Raw genomic sequence first — 6474 nt, 5'->3', positions numbered from 1 at the left:
CGATGGACGGATGGATGGCCGCGATCGATGCGCTCGGCGCTCCAGCGCCCCTTGCGGCAGCGCCGGCACCGCCCTCCCGCTGCCGAGCGGTAGAACGCGGGTTCGAGACCGCATCCGGCCACTCCTGTGTCCAGTCCTGAGATCCTCAGGATGAGGGAGACAGGGAGCACCTGAAGCGGAGGCTGCGGAGATGATTTAGGGACCGGAAAGGCTGAGGGAGCTGGGGCTGTCCAGCCTCAGCCCTGGGTGTCCCTGTCTGCAGGGGAGGGCTCCGAGCAGGGCCCAGGCTCTGCTCCAGGGGCCCAGCAATGGCACCAGAGGAACGGGCAGGGACTGATCCCAGGAGGTTCCACCTGGACAGGAGGAAGAACGACTTCCACAGATTGCCCAGAGAGGGTGGGAATTTCCTTCACTGGTATTCCAGAGCCATCTGGACACTGCCCTGTGCTCTGGGATGGCCCTGCTAGAGCAGGGAGGTGGTACCAGGTGCCCCACTGTGGTCCTGTCCATCGTGCGATTCCGTGGGGCCAGGGGATGCGGGTTTGGGCCGGGGAGAGGCTTGGAGGAGACATTTGGGAAGAGTGTATCCGGGAAGTGAGCGCTGGAGGGCGGTGAAGGGAAATGTGCACAATTCCAGCATTTCCTTACCGTTTCCCCCTTCCCTTACTGCCAGTGGGGATCTGGATGGGAAGAAGCACAAGAGCCACCATAAGGCTCAGGACGGGCTCATTCTGAGGGGACATGTGGACCGCCCAGACCAGCAGTGACTGGTTACACATAAAGAGCGATTTTATCCATCATGGAAATATCAACAGAGGCTTTGTGGAACTGCTGTGACACTTACCGACCAAATAAAGTTGGTCAGCTTTTAAAATAAAATGCAAGGTTTGATTCTTAGCTCTGAATGAAAGTTAATAAACACATTGTTTGGGGTTTTTAAAAAAGTTAACAGACGCATAGTAAACCATAATTTATTAAAAGGCTAAAACCATAACTCCCTGTAACTGAAATACAGAATCATAGAATAGCCTGAGTTGGAAGGGATCTTAAAGATCATCCAGTCCCAACCCCTTTCACTAGCCCAGGGACACCTTTCACTAGCCCAGGTTGCTCCAAGCCCCATCCAACCTGGCCTTGGACACTTCAAGGGATAGGAAACTTTTTATGATCCCCATTTCACCTCTCCCACAAATTTAGGTGTCAGTAACCTAGTAATTTTTGCTTTAAAGGTTATTAGGTTGTTTCCCAATGGCCACAATAAAAAAAAAAACCCTCACAAAAATCCATGTGACAGAGTAACATGAGATCATCTCGCAAATCAGGGTTTTTAATTTGGCTGCCTCACATGAGCAGATGTAAAACCCAAAAGTCAGATTTGCTTTCAAAGAACAAGTAGCCTGGTGGTAAAACCACCAGCCTGGGATGTGGGAAACCCTGAACCCACACAGCCACAGCTGGGATCAGAAGAGTATCCAGAGAGCAGCTGCTGTTGGCAGAACCTTCTCCATGAAAACTTCAGGTCCTGATGACAGCTTGTGCTGTCCTATCTCCATAGGATCTGAGTGAAATGTGCAAACAATCTTTTTGCATGTCATGTGGAGGGAAAATGAATTGTTAGAATCCTGGAAAAAGCAGAATGCAAAGTTGCTTTTCTTGTGCACAGATTTGGTTTATAAATATCTATTATGAAATTGCTTTTTGCTGTATTTGCATTTAATTTAGAAATATCTTGTGCTCATGTGTGGAGTGGTTTGAAAACAAGATCAAATAAATGAGCTGATCAAGAACATTAAGTGCCAGCCCATTCACTGTGTTGATATGAAAGCTGGTGATAGTCAGCACAAGTCGTGGAAAACCTCTTAGATTCTGTGGAAGTTTTTTTCTCTGACTTACCATCTTCATTTTAGTGATTGTTTCTTTGGTATAATTTGCACAGAGAATTCTGAACACGTGCAAGTGTTCAGTGTGCTGCAGCTACATACTTCTGCTAAGTTAAAGCACATTTTCAATTCAAAGATTTCTTCACAATGGCAATAAAATATTCCAGTCCCTGTTCTCTGGATCCTCCATGGATACAGAACATTGAGGGCAACACTAGTCAAAGCTCCTTACTACAAGAAGATGCCTCCCTTATGATATTGACCACTAGGCCAAGTACAATCCCACATTTACAGCACTCATATTTGCACTCATGATACAATGAATTCACTGACATTTTCACTTTGAGAGTATAGGAGCTTTCCTCACCTGTCAGGAGTTGTGGGCTGGGGGGGGACAGGACATGTAAAATTCAGCTCCAGCCTGGAGATGAGTAGTAAGCTTTCCCTGTTGACAGAGAGCATCGGACAAGCTAGGACAAGAGTTAATTTTCCTGTGGCTTTTCCTGGCATTGAACTCCATGCAAAGCAGATGCAAAGCCAGTGTAGTGTTAGCACAGAAAGGTAAGTGGGTTTTGTGCAACTTCAGGTTTGCCTGCTGTGAATTAGGAATATTAGTAAAGGGAATTTATTTTTAGATAGGCCAAGGGTGGTAGTGATACCTCCATTTCGGATCTGCTAGCCTTCAGGTTTTACCTTTGCCTCTTCCAGGAAAGAGGAAAATTAAGGCTTTCAAGGAAGTCCTGCAAACTTCCTTCTGCCGCTGTTGAGATCACCTACAGAAGATTTTTCATTTTAAGTTCTATTTAGAACAGTACAAATGTGCTTGCAGTTTCTTGTCTGCTGACACAGCAGGATACAATTATATTCCCCAAGACTTTTAACTCACTAACTCTACTCAAGACAGGATCTACAAGACATTTATACAGTGAACTCAAATATATAAATATTTGCATCTATAGATAAATGTCTCTACATGTGCAATTTGGAATGTATGAGTTTATATTAAAATAAAGGCTATAGTTCTCACAAAATGGTGACATTAATGCCCTATCAAATTTCCTGGAGTGGTCTGGAGAGCTCCAGTAATTTTACATGTATAGATTGAAGTCTAAAGAAGCTGAAGTCACCCAGAATATGAATACAGCATATATGGGCTCACACTGAACATGAACATGTATTGCTCCATCATTGCAAATCTCTTTCAAATTATTGGATGGACCCCAAGAAATCCATGAACACTAAACCAAAAATTACATTTCAAACCCTCAGCTATGTAAAGCACAAGTCTAGTCCTCCATTGGCTTCAGTGGCAACTTGGTTGGCCACTACCCACTTCAAGAACTAGAATAGCACCAGGTCCTGCAAACCTTCCTTCTGTTTTAAAACATGTAGGCACTAAAAAAAACATGGCTAATGTATTTTTCTGCAATAACATTAGATTTGGCTTGAAAATAACATGCTAAGATACATGGTATTTGTGAATGGTTTGACTCTTGGTTTAATTCAGCTGTCTCTGACTTTTTGAATATAGTTCTCAACTAAAAGTGGGGTGGGGAGAAATTAACAGTTCAACTGTGAACTATTCTTTACAAAACTGGATGCTTTTGCCATCCCACTAATATCATCTGGCATTAATTAACATAGCATCTCTCTAATTATATTGTCAGCATACAGCCACCAAATTAAAATACAAAGAGAATCATTAAAATTTCCCAATTTGACTTCAGCATTTCTTTTAAAGCATGATTTTTCAACTTTTGTATATGTAGGAAATTGTCCAAAGCCCACTGAAATCAATGGGTTTCATCTCAATGGCGCCCAGAAATGTTTGGAAAATATCAGTAGGGTGTCCAAATTGCCTCTCTAAACCAAGTGATTTGATGCCTCTTTTCTGTTGCTGGCACCAGCAGCTCAGCACCCAAAACTGAGCATGCAGGGCTGATGAGTCCCTCAGGGGAGTGAGGACCATCCTGTGAGGAGGAAAAGAAGGCATTAGGCACAGTGGAACAGTGGAAGTCCCCCATCCCTCTGCTCCCTAAAAGGAACACAAGGAAGAAGGACTTAAGTAGATCTGTGCTACCTGAGACAGCGTGGAAGGGGGGCTGCAGCATAACCTGCCTCCATCCCAGGTTTCTGCATCACGCCAGGATCAGCTGCCCCCTGATGCTCTCCTTGTGAGTTTTGTGGCTCTTTCTTCCAGTGGGGAGGGCTGTGGAGGAGAACTGGTGCCTTGGCAGAGTGTGTGCTCTCAGGCAGGGAGGGCTCAGAGGTCTTGAACAAACCTTCGGGTTCCAGCTGAGTCTGTCCTGCCTCAAAGCACCCTGTCTGTGGGCAGGAGAAATCCGTGTGTGGAGCTGATCCAGGCTGAGGGCAAGCCCAAAGTACAACACTGGTTTGGTTTTGCCTTTTGGCATGGCCTAGAGTTCAGGCCTGCTCCCAGTGAATGGCATTGCTGCCACTTGTTTGTGCCTGGCCTTCCACATTAGCTCTGTCTGCCCTTCAGCATCACTGGCCTCTGCAGGCATCCCTTAGTGTTATTAAAATCTTTGGGATCGAGCTCATTTCTATCTCACCAAGAGCTTCACCTTTCTGGAGTTTGGAAAAACTTTACATCGCCCTGAGATGATCAGAAACACATGGAAAAATATTAAAATGGTTCATAAAGACATAAAAAAGAGAAATATTTTCTTTCCAAGACTTTTACTGCTGAATTTTTACTTCAGGGGGAAAAAAAGAAGATGCTTGTCAGCACTTTAGAAACTATGTTCCTTTTTCCACCTCAACAGCCCTTTGCCTATTTTGCCTAGACCTGTTAAGCTGAGTATGTTGCTACAGCTCAGGACAAGGCATGGAGAGCTAATATTTTTCAAAGAAATAAAAAACGTTCCAGCAGCAGTAGCAGCTCACGTTTTTCTTGGACAGGATGTATTTCCCCAGCTCCCCTGGGAAACTCGAAGCAGAATCCCAGGGTAGCCCTTCTCACTGACTGCTGTGCTTGGGTGTCAGCTGTTTGGGGAGTATGAGCCAGACTGGGAAAATCATTCTCTGGAGATGCTGGACAATATGAAGACTTAGGGAAGGCTGGAAGCTTCTAACCTCAGTGATCCACAGACCTCTCAACGCTTGGAGCCTGAAAAGCCAAGGTATGCAGGCTTGCAGTAAAGGGAACTGCCTGGTGGCTTTGGAGCAAGCAAGTAGTTTAAATGGAAATCACCAGTTCCACACAGAAAATTCCAGGTGGCAAATGCATGTTTCTCCATCAGGGCCATCATCTGGATGCCCTTATTTGCCATCAGAAGGCTGGTTAGCACAGGGATGTGTTAATTCCTGCTGGGAGCCCTGAATGCAGGGGGCAAGGAGCACGCTGGGCTCATCCTACATGGCCTTTCCCATGGAAAATGGGATCCTGCCCCTTCCATGAAGATATACACATCTCTTGCTGTGGTGCCTTCATAACCAGTCAATGACTCTCATTCACTGCTGTCCCGAAAGCTAAAATATGGAGTGGCATTTTTGGCCTGTCACAATAATGCAAGACTGGATTCCCTGTGCCCTGTGATTTCTGTGTTCATGCACACCACTGGCAGAATCTGTGTGGGCAGGGCACTTATGCATGGCCACTAAGTGGAAATGGTGGGATTTTACACAGGGAGAGGGGCAAGCATATGCCCCATTGCCAGTCATGAGGAGCTTGAAACACACATGGTCTCTGAGCAGATCATTCTGTGAACTGAAACTAAGCTTGACTATAGAAATTTTGTACTCATTCTTCTTGATCATGTAACACTTTCTGGTAGGTGGTAAATGGTCAGGGACAACCCTTGTAGTCAGACCCTCCACCAGCATAAAGGAGTGAAGTGTGAGTAGAATGATACAAAAGAACCCTCTTGCAGCCAGCTTTAGGCTTCACAATGTTACATTTGGAACTAAGTTTTGGAACTCAAATGTGTGGCCAGAGGCAGAGAGGACCCTTCCGTCCCTGCAGTGGGAGCAGAGATGTGTAATGGAGACGGAACTTCTGGTGTGCTGAACTGTTCATTCCTGCTGCTGTCCAGGCACAAGGAGACATTGGACAGCAGTTGCTTCTGGGTATGGTCTGTGCCAACCAGATTAATCATCTGTTTCTCAAATAACCAAGCTCTTCTTGGCACAACAGCTTCTGCACCCTGCCAGAGCCATGGGCAAAAAAAAATAAGAGGGCCCACACTACTCCTGCCTCTTCCTATGCTGGTCTGCTATCCTCACTCTACACCTGGGGCCAGCCTAAATAAATTATATGTGTTAATGTGTATTTTATATCAAACTAATTTTTTTTTTGTCCTTAGTTTGTGCTACCATAATAATTAAACTAACACAGGAAGAAACAATGTCTGCAGCAGCAGCAGTTTGGTTACCTGCTTCCTCACACACACACACACACACACACACACCCCCTCACACACACTCCAGGGCTAGAATTTCATGTCAAGAAAAGCTCACCGTACTCAAGGTTGCAGGTCCTGCTTTGCTGTGCAGTAATTCAGTTTTCATTTGGCTTCATTTCAGGAGACTCCACTGTCCATTCAGCAGCTTACACATGCAGAATTTTCTGGGA

The sequence above is a fragment of the Motacilla alba genome, chromosome 1A, assembly GCF_015832195.1.
Source record: "Motacilla alba alba isolate MOTALB_02 chromosome 1A, Motacilla_alba_V1.0_pri, whole genome shotgun sequence".
Lineage (NCBI taxonomy): Eukaryota > Metazoa > Chordata > Aves > Passeriformes > Motacillidae > Motacilla > Motacilla alba.
The sequence above is the reverse complement of the archived record's forward strand: the minus strand, read 5'-3'. Positions refer to the sequence as shown.